Source organism: Medicago sativa, chromosome 4 (assembly GCF_051527215.1).
Source record: "Medicago sativa cultivar Bolivia chromosome 4, Bolivia_mono, whole genome shotgun sequence".
Classification (NCBI taxonomy): Eukaryota; Viridiplantae; Streptophyta; class Magnoliopsida; order Fabales; family Fabaceae; genus Medicago; species Medicago sativa.
The window spans coordinates 30519539-30540695 of record NC_140752.1 but is presented as its reverse complement, the minus strand read 5'-3'; the positions used below and the strand labels follow the sequence as shown (position 1 = coordinate 30540695).

Sequence of the window (21157 nt, the reverse complement as noted above, 5' to 3'; positions counted from 1 at the left end):
CGGACATTGCTTGAGTGTTACCACCTTTTCCGAATACCGGTCATCATACTTGATACTTCGATCGTTACTTTGAGTCACAAGAGGAAGCCTTCTGAATCTTACTTGTATTCAATATTGCCAATTGAAGTAACCTGATTAATTCTTAGGTAGTGACTCTAGTCTTTCACATCTCACCTAATGATGATACATCCTTTATACTTTTACCTTATCCATCACTGACTGTATGAGCATCAATACTTACTTATTCTGTCGAGAACTCCTTGCTTGTCTTGATGTGATCCTAAAATTCTCTCTCGTGACAAGAATAATAAAGTCATTGTGGAATAAAAGAACCAAATTAATTTTGGGTTCAAAGTTTTATTTTCGTAGGTCATGATATGTCTGTCTGGTTTTGGCTATATCTGGAGCTCTGGATGTCCGTTTGAGGTGATCTTTAACTCGTTGGAAAGCTTACGAAATTCTCTACATTTCATGGTATAGAATGAGCTGTAAGTTGACGACGTGGTTAAAGTATGTAAGCTGAAGAATTAAAGGTGGTGTATGTGGAATTGTAACGTGTAGAAATAATAAGCCTTCACAAATCAATGTCAAAATGAATATGTAACCTCCTCATGCATTGATCAGCCACCAACTTTAAAGATCCAATTAAATTGTAACCTTTTTTGTAATAACTAGCCACCTAGGAGTTATAACACTAATTATGCTATGATTGTAAGCTTTTCAGCATCCAAGCCTATTTCCTATATAAAGGGGGCGAAAATAATGAAAAGGATAGAGAATTTTGATTAAAAAAAGTCACTTTATGTGAGGTTGGAAGCTTTTCTTCTTTTTGGTTCTGGATTGAACCATGCATTGATCTTATCAAGAAACCACGTTTCTTGTGGCGATCCTCTACCAAATTAAATATCTTCCTTGGATTGGGAGTTTGTTTGGTTACCATTTCTGTCTATTTCCACCATTATTCAATTTTTATTATCATATTTTATCCAACATTCACAAAAAATACAAAACTAAAATTACACCCTTTTTTTGTCCTTTATCATGTCTTATGATGCTTCTTGTTAAATTCGTGTTACCAACCGAACATTCTTCACGAAGATTCATACATACCAAAATTCCATGCTCCATGATTACCGATTAACTTCCATGGCGCTACTCTGATTCCCACCGGTTGGCTTAAACCAATACTCTAATCCGTTGAGATGAGTGAAACTTCACATTCTTGTTTAGTACTTGTTTACTATCTTCTTGAACTATTCTCCAAATCTTCCATGTTGCAACCAACGTCACAATCTTACCCTTACCACCACTTGTAAGATTAAAACTCACGATAACTTATCATATACTCATATCACTTTACTTGGTGATAGACCTTACGTTCTTGCTGGTTAGGTTTACCTGTTGAGGTATACATATCATACTTAAACTTTGTTTCCGAGCAATCTCGAATTCTTGTAAAAGACTCTTCTTGCACTTGGACATACCTTTCTTAAACATTTAACCTTGTACCTTCGCATTCTCGTATACTAGGTTTTGCTTAACCATTTCTATGCTTGCTCATTAATTTTTCTTTCTAAGAAAATTTCGTAAGTTAGCAGACGGGTCATGGAAGTTGATGATTTTTCCACTAAAAATATATATGTATATATACTGAATCTAGGCCCCAGTCGTTACTCTAAAATCATAGAACGAGTTGACAACACACATGTGCCATCAAATCGGGGTTCTAATGAGTTTAGTCCACTCTACGCGAATCGTAACGAGCCCATACCTACAAAATTTCTTTGGAATTTCAAAATGTCAACTTCAATCACCCATATGCATATATCTTTCTAAACTCAAGTAAACTTTATGATTTATCATCATAACGAGCCTTAGCAAGTCAATTAAGCAAAACATAGGTTCGAGAGATACTCATAATTCTACATAATCCGAGAACCTTGCAATTTCATATAACTTTGCACCACTTTAACTTCTTACTTCATGCCTTCACATTTATGACTTCCTTTGGAAACTTTAGAATGTGATATGCATTCGTCACTTGATATCATAAAAGGTTTTCGTCGCATAAAAGATTATTTTGAAGACAACTCCCCAATAATCACTGCAAACCCTAGAGACGAACTGATGGTTTTCGGGAAAACAGAAAATTTCGCCCCAGGTTCGCTATTGGTGAGCTTCTCCAACCCAATTTTTCCGGAAAACATTCTTTTCATGAAAATTCTTATTTCTCAATTAATCCAATGCACATCATTCATTTTCCACATCATAAAATATTCTATAACATATGCATGGTAAACATCAACCTATTTCGATACAATTCTCGGCATGTCGGAAGTCACTGCCTTAATCCTGATAACATAAAACTTTCACTTACATCCTTAACTTCTTCCACTACTAGTAGCCTATCTCATTACGTTGCCACTTAACGTAACTTCACGAACACGAGGACCTTGTCCACTCTGAACATACAAGTCCAAAACTTCAACCACATAACGTCATTCCTGAGAGCCTACTAATTTCGTCAACATACGTCAACTTCTTACCATCTTGTAGCCTTGTACTTAATTCCCAGAATACAATCCCTTTCTATACAATAAACCCGTTCCAACAACGACTCTTATCATAGCTTTATATCATACTAAGATATTTCCAAACTCTTTACTTACGGGTATACAAAGTATTACTATCATCTTACCCAACGATGTCAGAACGTCCCTTCTTAACATTGCCTTACATTCCCGGCAGATTCACACTTCTACTACTTAGTTCACCGGCCACCTTCTAGCACGACCAAACTTCTTACTAATACTCATTCCGAGTTCTTACTTCTGAGTTCACACTTTACAGTGTATCTTTAACATATACTTCGTTCCACCTGGGTCCTATTCAGCTCTCAGGCATCCGTTCTAATCTTCGAATGCTAAATTGAGTTGATCAGGCTCAACTAACAACAACAACTAGAACATTTATCCGGAACCTAATGGTCCCACTACCTTAGTTGTAACTTAATGACCCATGGCACGATCTGAATTGACCTGCTCTGATACCAAATGTAACATCCATACTAGACGTATTTAGAAAGTCTAGCATGTGCGTTAGTTTAGTACTGGATACATTAAAATTTTACAACATAAAAATTTCGAATGAATATATTATACAACAAGACGTGTTCGTACATTATCAATCCAACAATTCTTGTCTAAGATAAGATAAATGCATCCATGTAATAAGTAATCACCATGATGCGAGTATGAACGAGCTCTCGCTGAAATATCCATCCGGCTGCTACCTTGAAGTCCAACCTGTTTATCTGAAACAAATAAGGATTGGGATGAGAGATAATGTCTCAGTGAGTTCCCCTATATCCTACGCTATAGGTAACCTCAGGAAAAACCTACGGTCACCACGTGTCTACAATACAACCTGACGGTTGATTATATGTGTGTGGTCATGCTTCTTAGACGGTCGTGCATACTAGATTCGTCGTAGGCTCATCTTAACTTGTTATAAGCTTCACTTCCTATACGTGTCATGGCGGTCAAGGGGAATCTAACACCGCATATGCTCTACGTATCGAGGCCTAAGCATAACATAGTCATGGCACGATTCTAAATCGGACGATTAGGGGAAAACTAAGATCGTCGTCGGTATTATATTCTTTACTTGTTCTAATCATAACTTGTACTTGTCTATTAGCATCTCGTGCTCTTGTTCTTCACTTAATTGTACATGAGTACATTGATGATCATAAACATAGTCGTGCATGGAATCATAATCATAACATACATGGTCGTGCATAAGTTCATTCATTATGTTAGCGTTGAACAAACAGTCATTATCTTGATTCATTTTACAGAAAGCCCCGGCTGGAGTAACCCCGAGAACAATCCCATACATCACCGATGAAACCTGGCAAGGGTACATCGGAATCCCTGGGTGTCGTGCGGGTCCCTTACGGCTTGAATCGTTCTCCTTGGGTCGAGAACATCCCGTATCCCCCTGACGTGGATAACAAGAGACATGAACACCTACATCTTGTTTATTCAGTGACATGCGGGTCCCTTGCAGCTTGAACTGTTCCCATAATGAGATCCCCTTGTATCCCCCTGGTGTGGATAGCAAGAGACATGCCACCTACTTTATATAAGTCATGGTCTTGTCGTTCATGTAGGTTAAACCTAATCATGCTTGCTTGTTTACCTCGGAACCTTGATCGAACCGATTAGCGGTAAACTCATACTTGTTCATGCTTGTACATACTTAATCATGCTTGCTATATCATTCTAGCTCATGTGCGAAGAGATTACACTTCGCGTCTTATCATTCTATGGATTCTTGCTTAACATGCTAGTTCTCAACAATTACTAAACATATTAAATACTTGCTTCATTCTTGAGAAAACCCTTTTAAAAGATCATCATATAGGACCTTGGTTTGAGGGGTTTACGTTTATAAAAGATTGTACAAAGAAAACCGCTTGAAGAATGCCAAAACCTGCCGGAAACGAGCAAACCATGTGTGACCACACAGTCTGCTCACCATGGCGAATAACTTTACTGGGGAGGCGAGAAACTGCTCGCCATGGCGAGTTGGAGGCGAGCAGAACCTTGGTTCTGCTTCGTTCTGCTCCCTGTGGCGAGTAATTGCTCGCTGTGGTGAGTTGTGACAATCCAGAACTTGTAAAAATGGTATTTTTGACCCAAAAACCTCAAACCAAGTGTCTCTAACTATTTTGGAACATATTTGATCATAGAATACTTGTAAAACACTCATATGGCAAGTTTTAACATGTTTAGTTTGCATGGCAAGAAAAGGGGCAACTAATCACATAACTAAACCCTAGAATTTTCATAGTTTTCATATTATTCATACAAGACATAATCATCATCCCAAAGGGTGGGAAAACTATCTATGGAACTCACCTTAACATAAACTTGATAATCCTTCAAGCCCTAAGCTCAAGCAATCAAAACCCTAGTTTGATTCTCTTGCATTCTTGGCTCATGACATTCCATTCTTCATATTACTTCTTTTTATTTGGTTCTTGCCTATAAAGAAACCACTTCATGCACAAGTTCAAGCTTCAACATCATCTTCACTCACCATCTTCCAAACCCTAACTCTTGATTCCAAAATAAACCCAACTTCCATCCAAGCTCATAGTTGTTTCTTGCTTGATTCACCAACCCCATGAAGCATGTTCAACATAAGCTCCCAAAACAACAATCTAAAGCCTTAGCTTCTTGATCAAGACCAAACCCTAGATTTGAATCTCTTCATGAAAGGAATCAATGAAGAATCAAAGAAGACTAAGCTTCCATAAGTTAGAGGATCATGAAGGAACAAGAAAATATGTTTGCCATGGAAGGAGAATTAGAGAAGGATTGGAGAAAGAAAGAGAGAAAGGGGCGTGAGAGAAGAGAAGAAAGAAGGAAGAGAATTCTTTGCCAACATAGAGAGAGAAAGGATAAGGGAAAATGAGATATTTTCCACCCAAAAACATATAAATATCCTTTTCTGTGAAATTACAATTATACCCTTGCCTCAAGCATGCTAAATCTGACACTGATACTTTATCCGTATTAAGCTGACACCTCATGATAAATATTTTCCATTAACTTACTTTCCATGAGCTTTAATCCTCTGACACGATTGTCTGATAAAAATTCCGGTATTGACAGGCGGGATATTACAGTAGTACTAGGATGGGTGACCTCCGGGGAAGTCCTTGTGTTGCACCTCTCCCACCTTTTTTTTTAATTTTAAGACTTCAATATATTTTTAATTTTTTGTTAATTGTCGTAATTTAATATTTTCTTGCAACACACAATTTGAGCGTACTACTTTCAGGTGGTATCGTACCAGCACTAATGCACCGGATCCCATCAAAACTCCATACTTAAGCGTACTTGGGCGAGAGTGGTACTAGGATGGGTGACCTCCTGGGAAGTCCTTGTGTTGCACCTCTCCCACCCTTTATTTAATTTTAAGACATCTATACATTTTCTTATTTTTTGTTAATCGTCGTAATTTAATATTTTTTTGCAATGAACAAACACATATATACAATTAGAGCGTATTACTTTCAGGTGCGATCATACCAGGACTAATGCACCAGATCCCATCAGAACTCTGCGGTTAATCGTGCTTGGGCACGAGTAGTACTAGGATGGGTGACCTCCTGAGAAGTCTTTGTGTTGCACATCTCCCACCCTTTTTTTAATTTTAAGACTTAAATATAATTTTAATTTTTTTGTTAATTGTCATAATTTAATATTTTTTTGCAACGAACAAACACATATATATAATTAGAGCGTATTACTTTCAGGTGCGATCATACCAGCACTAATGCACCAGATCCCATCAGAACTTCGCAGTTAAGCGTGCTTGGGCGAGATATATACAATTAGAGCGTATTACTTTCAGGTGCGATCATACCAGCACTAATGCACTGGATCCCATCACAAGTCCGCAGTTAAGCGTGCTTGGGCGAGAGTAGTACTAGGATGGGTGACCTCCTGGGAAGTCCTTGTGTTGCACCTCTCCCACCCTTTTTTTAATTTTAAGACTTCTATATTTTTTTGCAACGAACAAACACATATATACAATTTGAGCGTATTACTTTCAGGTGCAATCATACCAGCACTAATGCACCGGATCCCATCAGAACTCCGCAGTTAAGCGTGCTTGGGCGAGAGTAGTACTAGGATGGGTGACCTCCTCCTGGGAAGTCCTTGTGTTGAGGAAGTCCTTGTGTTGCACCTCTCCCACCCTTTTTTTAATTTTAAGACTTCTATATTTTTTTGCAACGAACAAACACATATATACAATTAGAGCGTATTACTTTCAGGTGCCATCATACCCAGGAGGTCACCCATCCTATTAAAAAAAGGGTGGGAGAGGGGCAACACAAGGACTTCTCAGGAGGTCACCCATCCTAGTACTACTCTCGCCCAAGCACGCTTAACTGCGGAGTTTTGATGGGATCCAGCGCATTGGTGCTGGTTTGATCGCACCTGAAAGTAATACGCTCTAATTGTATATATTTGTTTGTTCGTTGCAAAAAAATATAGAAGTCTTAAAATAAAAAAAAGGGTGGGAGAGGTGCAACACAAGGACTTCACAGGAGGTCACCCATCCTAGTACTACTCTCGCCCAAGCACGCTTAACTGCGGAGTTTTGATGGGATCCAGCGCATTGGTGCTGGTTTGATCGCACCTGAAAGTAATACGCTCTAATTGTATATATTTGTTTGTTCGTTGCAAAAAAATATAGAAGTCTTAAAATAAAAAAAAAAGGGTGGGAGAGGTGCAACACAAGGACTTCCTAGGAGGTCACCTGTGGGAGAGGTGCAACACAAGGACTTCCCAGGAGGTCACCCATCCTAGTACTACTCTCGCCCAAGAGGTCACCCATCCTAGTACTACTCTCGCCCAAGCACGCTTAACTGCAGAGTTCTGATGGGATCCGGTGCATTAGTGTTGGTATGATCGCACCTGAAAGTAATACGCTCTAATTGTATATATGTGTTTGTTCGTTGCAAAAAAATATTAAATTACGACAATTAACAAAAAATTAAAGATATATAGAAGTCTTAAAATTAAAAAAAAAGGTGGGAGAGGTGCAACACAAGGACTTCCCAGGAGGTCACCCATGTTTTTAAGGTGAGGATTGCCTCCACTATATAAACTCTTATCAAAAGTCTTATCTATTCGATGTGGGACTTGGAGTTTTTTCGAATACACCCCCCTCACGCCCAGCACTCTTTGGGCTTGGTACTGCAGAGTTCTGATGGGATCCGGTGCATTAGTGCTGGTATGATCGCACCTGAAAGTAATACGCTCTAATTGTATATATGTGTTTGTTCGTTGCAAAAAAATATTAAATTACGACAATTAACAAAACATTAAAGATATATAGAAGTCTTAAAATTAAAAAAAAGGGTGGGAGAGGTGCAACACAAGGACTTCCCAGGAGGTCACCCATGTTTTTAAGGTGAGGATTGCCTCCACTATATAAACTCTTATCAAAAGTCTTATCTATCCGATGTGGGACTTGGAGTTTTTTCCAATACACCCCCCTCACGCCCAGCACTCTTTGGGCTTGGTGCGTGAAAAATTATCAAGAGTCTTATCTATCCGATGTGGGACTTGGGGTTTTTTCCAATACACCCCCCCTCACGCCCTGCACTCTTTGGGCTTGGTGAGTGAAAAATTATAGCATGCCTCGAGTTGTTACGAATATCAAGGCCTAACTCATCCTTAATAAACCAGCTTTTAAGGTGAGGATTGCCTCCACTATATAAACTCTTATCAAGAGTCTTATCTATCCGATGTGGGACTTGGGGTTTTTTCCAATACACCCCCCACGCCCAGCACTCTTTGCGCTTGGTATGTGGGACTTGGGGTTTTTTTCAATACACCCCCCTCACGCCCAGCACTCTTTGGGCTTGGTGCATGAATAGGTTTAGGCGGCTCTTGATCTTTGGGCTTGGTGCGTGAAAAATTATAGCATGACTCGAGTTGTTACGAATATCAAGGCCTAACTCATCCTTAATAAACCGGCTTTTAAAGTGAGGGTTGCCTCCAATATATAAACTCTTATCAAGAGTCTTATCTATCCGATATGGGACTTGGGGTTTTTTCCAATACACCCCCCTCACGCCCAGCACTCTTTGGGCTTGGTATGTGGGACTTGGCGTTTTTTCCAATACACCCCCCCTCAAGCCCAGCACTCTTTGGGCTTGGTGGTGAAAAATTATAGCATGACTCGAGTTGTTACGAATATCAAGGCCTAACTCATCCTTAATAAACCGGCTTTTAAGGTGAGGATTGCCTCCACTATATAAACTTTTATCACTTTTAAGGTGAGGATTGCCTCCACTATATAAACTATTATCAAGAGTCTTATCTATCCGATGTGGGACTTGGGGTTTTTTCCAATACACCCCCCCTCACGCCCAGCACTCTTTGGGCTTGGTATGTGGGACTTGGGGTTTTTTCCAATACACCCCCCTCACGCCCAGCACTCTTTGGGTTTGGTGCATGAATAGGTTTAGGCGGCCCTTGAATTTGACAAGCTCTGATACCATGTTACGAATATCAAGGCCTAACTCATTCTTATAAAACCGGCTTTTACGGTGAGGATTGCCTCCACTATATAAATTCTTATCAAGAGTCTTATCTATCCGATGTGGGACTTGAGTTTTTCCCAATACGAGTCTGAAGGTGAGAAAAACACAAGAAGGGGGGGTTGAATTGTGTTTTGGAAAATTCTTCGTTTCTCCTAAAAAGTGAACACACTGGTCAGAAGCTAAGTGAGACAGCTTCTGAAGTGATAATCAGAATCTAAATGCAGCGGAATAAAACAGAGAGAGAGAGAAGAAGAACGACACAAAGCAATTATACTGGTTCCTTCCACAATCCGGAAGTAGTCCAGTCCCCCTTGCACTTCCAAGGAGATTTCACTAAGAGTAATATCTTATTACAATTGCTCAAGCACACAAGCAAGAGACTTCCTTTGCTCAAGCACACAAGCTAGAGACTTCCTTTGCTCAAGAACACAATCAAGAGACTTCCTGCTCAAGCACAACTGCAAGAGACTTCCTAACTAAACAAAATTACACAGAAAATTGTTTAAGGTTGAACACTTGATATACAATCAGAGGTGCTCACAATACAAATCAGATACAGACTCAATGGACTCAAGAATTTCTAAGATATGACTTTGAGACACAGAAATTCTAAGTGAATGCAGAACAATTTCAGCAGAGGTTTGGCACTTGTAAAAATATTGAGAGTCTGTCGTTCAGCATTAGCGTTCTTGCATTACCAAAACTCTAAGTCTTCACTCCTTTATATAGAGGTGTGAAAGAGACGTTGTGAAATTGCCAGCACACCAAAGAGTCGTTGTTTGAAGCTTGATCTTTCACCAATGATCTTTTGCCTGATTTGGTTGTTGTCCTATGAAGAACCAATTTGAAATCCATTCCTTATCCAAAGGAACATCTATGCAGGCGAAGCCGTATTCTGGAGTTGTTTTCTTGTCTTGTAGCGTGGACACAAAACAGAGTAGTGGAGAAGGTGGTTGTATAGTTCGTACAATAGTACAATGTCAACGCTTTCTTCCAAATTGCAAGCACATGCCTTCAAACACCTTTGAAATGACCGTTGCAATGTTCCACTAATTTTCTGCTATGTTTTCGAATCCAATAGACAGCTTTTGCAATGTAGATTCTTCAATCTTTGAATCTTTTGCAAATCCAGTTGATCTTCAGCTTCTGGTGAAATGACTTCTGATGAGGCAGCTTCTGATGATGCAGCTTCTGATAATGTGGCTTCTGGACCTCTTGTCTTCAGGAGCACTATTCTTCAGGAGCACTATTTCTTCAGGAGCGCTTTTACTATCTTCAGGAGCAGCTTGACTTCAGGAGCGCTTTCCACTTTCAGGAGCGTATTGCCTTCAGAATCGTCTAAGCTTCATTTTCTTTTGCTCTTTATTTGCTCATTCAGAACCAATTAATGATGTAACTTTTTAACTGTGGTCCTGTACACTTGAACAAATATTAGCTAGTCCAATTTACAATTTTTAATACCTTGTTATCATCAAAACTCTTTGAGGTTCATTGTTAAACACATTTTGTTCCAACAATCTCCCCCTTTTTGATGATGACAAACAATAGTATTTAAAATTTGTCAATTGTTGTTAATCTAATTAACGAGTTGACTTTGGGGTTTCTGAGGTTTGTAAGCTCAGAGTCTGAGGTTTGTAAGCTCTAACTCCCCCTGAGTCTGATAGTCTTTAAGGTGAGGTTTGTAAGCTCCCCCTATGTTCTATCCAGGTTAATTAAATTCATTTTTCGCACAATAATATCAGAGCTTAAAAAAAATTAAAAGAATTGACTTATAGATAAGAAGAATGGTTCAATTAACTTTTATTTGAAATTTGATACTCCCCCTTTTTGATACACCGTTTTAAGGTTAAAAACAAAAAAGGATAGAAATTTTCAAAATTTTCAAATATTAATTAATAGGGCTCAGAGCCTTTAAATACTATCACATATACTCCCCCTTTTGTCATTAGCAAAAAGACATAAACAAAAAGAAGAGATGAGAAAAACATAAGATTAAAGGTTCAGAGCATAATTCAAATAATTTTAAAGCAAATTTAACCATCTTCAAAAACTAAATAAACAGGTCATAGCAAGCATTATTATCAAAGCAAATAACAACACACATGATATAAACAGTTAATGATATTCAGAAGCAAGAAGAATTCAGAAGCTTATAATATCATAAGCGAAAAGAACTGAATCAGAAGCAAAGATGAACCAAGAATATCAAAAGCTTAAAAAGACAGAGAAAAAATAAGCTAAAAAAAATGCGACTATGGGTTTGGCTTATTTCTCTAAGATCTTCTTCAGAAGCTCTTGAACATCAGCATACTTCTTGTCCATCTCCTTTTTGTAGTTGTCTTCTCTGATCTTGGCTTCTTGCATATCAGTTTCCAATTTTGATATCTTCAGCTTCTGCTCTAGTAGCTCTGTTTCAAGCCTTTCATTTTCTTCTTTGAGCTTCTCGTTCTCCTGAGCTAGAGCCAGGTTAGGTGCATCATTCTTCTCCAGGATCTCAGAAGGAATAATCAGATGCAGCTCCTTAGGCAGGAATTCATCAGGTTCTCTGCCTCTGATACTGAGTGGATTCTTCACCCAAGTACCAAGAACTTCAACATCTCCAGTATTCTCTTCTATTCCATTCAACCAATCTTCCAGCTTCTGCTTGGCTTGCTTTTGAGCCTCAATGCAGGAATCATGCAAAGCTGAAATCAGGTTGACGACCCTTTCTTTTATCCTCTTCCATTGCTTCTGATAGCTTATTGTATGACCCAAGTCATTTCTACCTGCTATCAGTCTGAGAACTTCAGAAGCAATATCTTCCCACACATCTTGTAGTACTTGAGAATCCAGGAAAATGGTGGGAGGTGAAGGTTGTTTAGAGGGTTTTGGAGGGGCTAAGTGTACAATGGGTAGGTTTGATGATGATTGGTCATTTGTAGTTAAGGATTGGCTAGTTGATGGTTGGTCAGGAGTGGGGTCAACTACCATATCAGAGGCATGATCATCTTGATCATCCTCAGAGTTTGTGTCCATATCACATACACCAGTATGGTGGGTGATCTTGATGACTTGTACTGATGAAGAAGATATGGAAGCATGAGTTGGCTCAGAAACAATGTGTTCAGGAGCGACAGTTTCAGATGCAGGTTCTGGTATGGATTCAGGTTCAGGAGTGGGTTTAGTAACTGGTTGTTCAGGAACAGTATGTTCAGGAACAGTCTTTTGAGGAGTGACTTGTTCAGGAACAGATGGTTCAGGAACAGTTAGGGGTGATGAAGTTGTAGAGGGTGAAAATACTTTTTCTGGTGAAGGTTTTTGTTGTGGGGGGTCTTCTGAAACAACTTTATCAGAAGCAGCTGCTTCTGGAGTTGTCTCAGAGGCTTTTTCTGAGGTTGAGTTAAAGCTAGATTGGGGTAGTTCACCTAGATAATGACTTTCTAGGTGGTCTAAAAAAGAAGTGTCTTCAGAAGGAATAGAGGATGTGGTACAAGATGTGTGAGAAACTTGAGGTACCTTAGATAACATTGCTGAGTTATCTACTGCTTCTAAAGTTCGAAGATTATGAACTTGCTCTACATTTTCAGCATCAGCTTCATCCACGATTAGCATCCTTTCTCCTTCCTCTTCTCTTTCAAGTTCTTTCATGGCTTTCACTTCTCGCCTATTTGCTAAAAAGTCATCAGAATGTTCCTTAGCCATTCTCTTCATAGCTGGAGTCACTTGAACCATGGAGCTTTTCTTGTCAAGTGGAGCCTTCTTTCTTTTTAGCTTAGGCTCTGCCTCTTCTTCCTCTATCTCATCCAAAGCTTCATCCAGTTTTTCCTTGTAGTAAACTGTTTCAGCTTTCCCTCTCTTTCTCTTAGCATCCTTCTTTTGCTTGGGCTTATTATCAGTGGCTTCTGACGCAGTAACTCCTTTAACTTTCTTCCCTTTGGTCTTAATAGGAGTAGTTACCTCCTGAGAGCTTGCATCTTCCTCCAAGACATACTCAACTACAGATTTAGCTAAAATCTCAGGATTGCTCTTCTTAAATATGGAAGGAAAATCCCTGATAATCTCAGATTCAGCTGTAGTCATTTCCAACCATTTTTCATCTTTAGGGGCTGTCTTAAAATAATGCATGGAATGCAAGGTCCTGCTACTTATAGTCTTCTCAGCAGTAGAGGCCTTGAAGCATTTGTCAGATGCATCCCTTGATTTCTTCAGAACCTTCAGTACTCCTCCTTGGTGGAAGATTTCAGACAATAATCTTCCATAGGGTACTTGTTTTCTTCCTTTGATAGTGCCTTCATTAATTGCCCAACAGAGATGATCCAAGACATATCTTGGGAAGTTGATCTTGTTCTGAGTTGCCATGAAGTAAATAGCTAGCTTCTGTTGGAAATTTGGTTGATCAGATCCTCCACCTCTCTGAAAGAAACAATCAGTGCAGAACTTCACCAACATTCTGTGGTGAATCTTCATTTCTGATGTCTTGGCTTTTGGATTCCCACCCAGAAGCAAGTTGCAGTAGCTTTGCAGAAGGATATCTTCCGTCTTTACTATTTCTTGGAATCTTCCTTCTGCATCCACTTTGCATGCTTTAGCAATTATCTCCTCTGTGATGGTTACAGGAATACCCATCACTTCAGACCTTATCTCAAGGCTACTGAAGGAAGTGGGATTCAACTCTATCTCCATCTTTTTCTTCTTCGACCCAGCTTGTTTCCCTGCTACCTTCACAGGCTTTCCATTGACGATTTCAGCTCTTAACCAGAAATCTTTGACCAAGTTCACATAAGTTGGCCCATTTAGCATCTTGAAGTATCTGGACAGCTTCTCAGTTTCTACATAACCTTCCATGTCCACTTCGTACTTCTTAAGTGAAGCGAAGTCCACTGGCGATTCTACTTGGACGATTAAGGATTTCCATGGAATATCCATAGTCTTTTCTTTGTAGACTGACCCAGATCCTGATGCGCCTTGCTTGCTTGAAGTAGATTCTGAAACTTTTGAGCTTGATGATGCCATTTGATGATGATTGAAGAAGATTTAGAGAATTTAGGGTTCTAAGGTTTTTGCGCTTACTTCGCAAGAGGTTTGAGAGCAAAAGTGTTTGTTGTGAGTGAGTAGTGTGTGAATTGACAAAGTGTTAAAAGTAAAAACGATTGCAATTCAAAAGAGACAAACAAACATAACATTAATGAAAAATTGGGGGCGCGTGAAAAGTACTTTCAAAGCTATTAAATCATCATTGCCCTTTTAGTTATACACCAACACATACAGGCCACGTCAGAAGTTCACAGAGTAACTACCAAGTTAGTGGGCCAGAAGTTACTTTTAAAAAGTAACTCCCAACGTTTCCCCTAATTCAACTATTCAGAAGCAACAAATCCAGCTTCTGGACTTCAGATGCTGACGTCATCATTATCAGAAGCGAGTTTTCCTCAGAACCTCAATAAAGAGCTTCTGATGGACTACTGCTTCTGAACTAACTTCAGAACCTAAAATCCTATTCAGGAGCAAGCAAGCATTTAATCAGATACAAAGTGCATGTTCAAATTTTTCTTTTAAATCAAATCTTTCAACAGTTAAAGGCTTAGTAAATATATCAGCCCATTGATTTTCAGTATCAATGAATTGTATATCTAAAATTCCTTTTTGAACATAATCTCTGATAAAATGGTGTTTGATTTCAATGTGCTTAGCTCTTGAATGCAAAATTGGATTTTTAGACAAACAAATAGCAGCAGTATTATCACAATAAATGGGAATACTGTTAGCAATTATCTGATAGTCTTCCAACTGATGTTTCATCCAAAGTAGTTGTGTACAACAACTTGCAGCTGAAATGTATTCTGCTTCTGCTGTAGACATAGCAATAGTTGTTTGTCTTTTGCTAGCCCAGGATATAAGATTATCACCCAGAAATTGACAATTGCCACTGGTTGACTTTCTTTCAATCCTATCACCAGCATAATCAGCATCACAGAATCCAATTAGCTTATAATCTAAGGATTTCTTATAAAGGATTCCAAGATTAGTTGTTCCTTTCAAATACCTGAAGATTCTCTTGACAGCAGTCATATGAGATTCTCTAGGATCTGATTGGAATCTTGCACACAAGCATACACTGAATAAAATATCTGGCCTAGATGCAGTGAGGTATAACAAAGAACCAATCATACCTCTATACAGCTTCTGGTCAACTTTAGCTCCTTCAACTTCTTTGCTTAAGTTGCACGTAGGGTGCATTGGAGTGTTCATCACTTTACAATCTTCAAGCTTGAACTTCTTCAGAAGATCCTTTGTATACTTTGATTGATGAACATAGACTCCATCTTTGCATTGATTGATTTGAATGCCCAGGAAGAACTTCAGCTCTCCCATCATGCTCATTTCAAATTCATCCTGCATTAGCTCAGAAAATTCCTTGCAAAGAGATGCATTAGTAGAACCAAATATTATATCATCAACATATATTTGCACAACAAGAATATCTTTCCCAAGGGTCCTTCTGAAGAGTGTTGTATCAACCTGTCCTCTTTTAAAATCATTCTTGATTAAGAAATTACTTAGTCTATCATACCAAGCTCTGGGAGCTTGTTTCAAGCCATATAGTGATTTCTTCAGTTTAAAAACATGGTCAGGATATTTAATATCCTCAAATCCAGGAGGTTGCTTGACATACACTTCTTCTTCTATGACACCATTTAGAAATGCACTCTTGACATCCATTTGATATAATATTATGCCATGATTAACTGCATAGGAAAGAAGTAACCTGATTGCTTCCAATCTTGCAACTGGAGCAAATGTTTCAGTGTAATCAATGCCTTCTTGTTGACTATACCCTTGTGCAACAAGCCTGGCTTTGTTTCTTGTTACTTCACCTTGCTCATTCAGCTTGTTTCTGAATACCCATTTTGTTCTAATAATGTTCTAGTGCTGAGGTTTGGGTACCAGATCCCACACATCATTTCTTTGAAATTGATTCAACTCATCTTGCATAGCTAAGATCCATCCATCATCTGAAAGTGCTTCTTCAATTTTTGTAGGTTCAATCATTGAGATCAGTCCAATCATTGATTCTTCTTGTCTGAAGTATGATCTTGTTCTTCTTGGACTATCTTTGTTTCCAATGATTAGCTCCTCAGGATATGAAGACTTGTGTTTGAATGTGTTTCTGTGAGGATCTTCTTGATGTGAGCCATCTTGTGCTTCATCAGAAGCAGTTTCATCTTGCGCTTCTGATGTGGGTTCAACTTCTGGACTATCTTCAGATTCAGCTATCTGATCAGGTTCTGGAGTAACTTCAGGAACCTGTATCTCTGCAAAACTTTCATCTTGCTTTGAAGTTTTATCTTCAAGCTCCTTGTCATCAAATTTAACGTGCATAGATTCTTCAACATAGAGTGTTTCTGAATTATACACTCTGTATGCCTTTGACCTTTCAGAGTAACCTAAAAAGATTCCTCTTTGGGCCTTGGCATCAAATTTCTTTAGGTAGAGCTTGTTGTTCAGAATGTAACATGTACATCCAAATTGATGAAAGTAAGAGATATTGGGTTTTCTTCCTTTAAAGAGTTCATATGCTGTTTTCTCCAAAATAGGTCTAATATAAATCTTGTTTTGAACATAACATGCTGTATTCACTGCTTCTGCCCAAAAATGTTTAGCCAAATTGTTTTCATGGATCAGGGTTCTGGCCATTTCTTGTAAAGTTCTATTCTTTCTCTCTACAACCCCATTTTGTTGTGGAGTTCTAGGAGAAGAGAATTCATGGATGATTCCATGTTTTTCACAAAAAGCTTCAAATGGCTCATTTTCAAATTCTCCACCATGATCACTTCTGATTTTCAAAATCTTTGACTCTTTTTCAGTTTGAATTTGTGTGCAGAAGTCACTGAATACCTCATATGCATAATCCTTACTTTTCAGGAATTTCACCCAAGTCCATCTGTTGTAATCATCAACAATGACTAATCCATATTTACTTCCATATAAGGATGCAGTACTCACTGGTCCAAATAAATCAATATGGAGTAATTCTAAAGGTCTTGAGGTTGAAACAATGTCTTTGGTTTTAAAAGATGATTTCACAATTTTCCCTCTCTGACATGCACCACAGAGTGCATCTGAATGATAGTCAATGTCTGGTAGCCCTTTCACAAGTTGTAACTTACTAAGCTTAGAGATTAACCTCCAGTTAGCATGTCCCAACCTTCTGTGCCACATCCATTTCTTATCATTCACTGATAGTAGGCAAATCACCTTCTGATCAGCCACTTCAGAAAAATTGATTTTATAGACATTGTCAACTCTCTTTCCCTTGAACACAATGGATTTGTCTTCCTTGTTGATTACTGTACAGTTGGGTTTTTCAAAAAGCACATCATAACCATTATCACAAAATTGACTAATGCTCAAAAGGTTATGTTCAAGACCATCTACCAACCATACATTATTAATTGAGGTAGAGGAATTACCAATAGTTCCTGTACCTATGATCTTGCCTGACTGGTTGCCTCCAAACTTCACATTTCCTCCCTCTTTCATTGTTAGGCTGAGGAACATGGACTTGTCTCCTGTCATGTGTCTTGAGCAACCGCTGTCTAGGTACCATGATCTTTGTTTTGGCACTGCTCTTAGACATACCTGCATCATTGACATTTTTAGATTTAGGTACCCATTGTCCTATGGGTCCTGGAAGGTTAGTACTTAAGGCTTTACTCTTCACTTCTTGTACCTTGTGTTGTGAGTTGGGTTGCTTCTGATTAACCATCACCTTAGGTTTTGGTACTTCAGAAGCAGTAACTGTCTTCTTCTGAAACTTAGACTTCAGAGCCTCAGATTTTGGTTTCACCAGACTCTAAGGAATAGGTTCTGATCTTTTCAGGATCCTAACCTTTGAAGTCTTGGAATCAGATTTGATCATAGCCTTTGACTTAGAGTTCTTTTGCTTTGAAGTAATCTTAGCCTTAGAACTAGAAGCTTCAGGTTCTGATTGAACAACAGTTTCCAACTCAGCCCCTTCTGGTACAAAGAAGGTTTTCAGTCCTTCATTGATGCATTCACAACAAGATTTTAGATTGGTTTTCTCAAGTTTCACTTCTGGAAAACCAATTCCTCTGCCATTGTTCTTGTAAATGCTATAAATCATAGAAGCTACTCTGCTTCTGTCAATGCCAGATATAATAAAATCTTCAAGAGCAATATCATGGTTACTTAAAGGTTTTTCATTACACTTTTCTTGTAGCTTCTGACATAAGAACCTGAGCTGATCTTCATATGTTTTACACATGAAGTCAAAGCCCCTAAGTCCTTGTTCAGAAGCTTTTAGATCCAATAGAGTTGATTTTTGCTGTTGTACCAAATCAGCATATTTTTCTTTTAAATCCTTCAACTCATTGGTTCTTACTTCAAAATGTGTAAGAAGTTCTTTAAGTGACTCAACAAGTTCATCTCTGGGAATTTTGGAATATACCTCGTTTTCATCTTCTGAGTCTGAATCTGATCCAGCTTCTGAAGTTGCTGTTGCTACCAACCCAACAGCTACCTTTGCATCTTCATCAGCTTCCTCTTTATCAGATCCAGATTCACTTCCCAAATCATCCCAGGTTGCCATTAAACTCTGCTTAATCTGGTTCTTGAATTTGCTTGGTTTGAATGTAGACCTCTTTGACTTGTCCTTTGACTTTTCTCTTTGAAGATCAGGGCATTCAGCAATGAAGTGTCCAGGCTTCTTACAGTTGAAGCATCCCTTCTGATCTTCTTTCCTTGAGCTTCTGGAGTTACCCCTTCTGGCGAGAAACTTTCTGTTCTTCTTGGCCAGATACTGAAGTCTGTTTGAGAGCATGGCCATTTCAGAAGGATCTGGTTCAGAATCTAGTTCTTCCTCTTCAGATTCAACCACTTTGAGAGCTTTTGATGACTTGCCTTTGGATGGAAGAGCTATTGATTTACTCTTCTTAGTAGACTCATGTTCATTAAGACTTAACTCATGAACTTTAAGAGAACTAACAAGATCTTCGACACTTAAAGTGTTTAAATCTTTAGCTTCCTCAATGGCAGTCACCTTTGGTCTCCATCTGGCAGGTAAGCTTCTGAGTATCTTGCTTACATGATCAGAAGCAACATAGCTCTTCTTTAGAATCTGTAGCCCAGAAACTAAAGTTTGAAACCTTGAGTACATCTCCTCAATAGTTTCATCATCCTTCATCTTGAATAACACATACTGATGTACAAGCAGGAGAGCCTTTGCTTCTTTGACCTTCTTGCTCCCTTCATAGTTTGAACAAAGAGAAGCAAACATAGCTTTAGCAGTGGATTTGTCACTCATCTTCATGTATTCTGCTTTGGGTATGGCAGTGACAAGGGCTCCTCTGATAATATGATGTTTCTTGTAGAGTTTCCCCAGTTCTGGAGTATGTTTCTTTCTATCCACAGCCGCTCCATCTTCATCAAGGACTAAATCACCAACACCATCTTCCAGAATATCCCATAATTCTTCATCTAGGCTCATGATGTAACTGTAAAAGTTGGTCTTCCACCAAGAGAATTCTTCAGCATCTCCATTGAATTTTGGAATCTTCCCAACACTGGATTTCTTACTATCACTATAATCATGTGAGACATTTTTATAGCTAGTATCACCAGAACCAGTAGGAGGAGGAGTACACATGTTTTTCTCAGATCTTTGACTGTTGCACGGTTAAGTGTTTCACAACAGACCAAGGCTCTAGATACCAATTGAAGGTGAGAAAAACACAAGAAGGGGGGGTTGAATTGTGTTTTGGAAAATTCTTCGTTTCTCCTAAAAACTGAACACACTGGTCAGAAGCTAAGTGAGACAGCTTCTGAAGTGATAATCAGAATCTAAATGCAGCGGAATAAAACAGAGAGAGAGAAGAAGAACGACACAAAGCAATTATACTGGTTCCTTCCACAATCCGGAAGTAGTCCAGTCCCCCTTGCACTTCCAAGGAGATTTCACTAAGAGTAATATCTTATTACAATTGCTCAAGCACACAAGCAAGAGACTTCCTTTGCTCAAGCACACAAGCTAGAGACTTCCTTTGCTCAAGAACACAATCAAGAGACTTCCTGCTCAAGCACAACTGCAAGAGACTTCCTAACTAAACAAAATTACACAGAAAATTGTTTAAGGTTGAACACTTGATATACAATCAGAGGTGCTCACAATACAAATCAGATACAGACTCAATGGACTCAAGAATTTCTAAGATATGACTTTGAGACACAGAAATTCTAAGTGAATGCAGAACAATTTCAGCAGAGGTTTGGCACTTGTAAAAATATTGAGAGTCTGTCGTTCAGCATTAGCGTTCTTGCATTACCAAAACTCTAAGTCTTCACTCCTTTATATAGAGGTGTGAAAGAGACGTTGTGAAATTGCCAGCACACCAAAGAGTCGTTGTTTGAAGCTTGATCTTTCACCAATGATCTTTTGCCTGATTTGGTTGTTGTCCTATGATGAACCAATTTGAAATCCATTCCTTATCCAAAGGAACATCTATGCAGGCGAAGCCGTATTCTGGAGTTGTTTTCTTGTCTTGTAGCGTGGACACAAAACAGAGTAGTGGAGAAGGTGGTTGTATAGTTCGTACAATAGTACAATGTCAACGCTTTCGTCCAAATTGCAAGCACATGCCTTCAAACACCTTTGAAATGACCGTTGCAATGTTCCACTAATTTTCTGCTATGTTTTCGAATCCAATAGACAGCTTTTGCAATGTAGATTCTTCAATCTTTGAATCTTTTGCAAATCCAGTTGATCTTCAGCTTCTGGTTAAATGACTTCTGATGAGGCAGCTTCTGATGATGCAGCTTCTGATGATGCAGCTTCTGATAATGTGGCTTCTGGACCTCTTGTCTTCAGGAGCACTATTCTTCAGGAGCACTATTTCTTCAGGAGCGCTTTTACTATCTTCAGGAGCAGCTTGACTTCAGGAGCGCTTTCCACTTTCAGGAGCGTATTGCCTTCAGAATCGTCTAAGCTTCATTTTCTTTTGCTCTTTATTTGCTCATTCAGAACCA

General features: G+C 38.8%; 5 pseudogenes; 3 read left to right on the top strand and 2 right to left on the bottom strand.

Moving 5' to 3' along the window:
- Nucleotides 1-6090: 6090 nt before the first annotated feature.
- Nucleotides 6091-6209, top strand: LOC146927702 (5S ribosomal RNA; annotated as a pseudogene).
- Nucleotides 6210-6427: 218 nt separating this feature from the next.
- Nucleotides 6428-6546, top strand: LOC146927701 (5S ribosomal RNA; annotated as a pseudogene).
- Nucleotides 6547-6634: 88 nt separating this feature from the next.
- On the top strand, nucleotides 6635-6745 carry LOC146927700 (5S ribosomal RNA; annotated as a pseudogene).
- A 157-nt stretch (nucleotides 6746-6902) lies between these two features.
- On the bottom strand, nucleotides 6903-7021 carry LOC146927699 (5S ribosomal RNA; annotated as a pseudogene).
- An 83-nt stretch (nucleotides 7022-7104) lies between these two features.
- On the bottom strand, nucleotides 7105-7223 carry LOC146927698 (5S ribosomal RNA; annotated as a pseudogene).
- Nucleotides 7224-21157: the final 13934 nt, after the last annotated feature.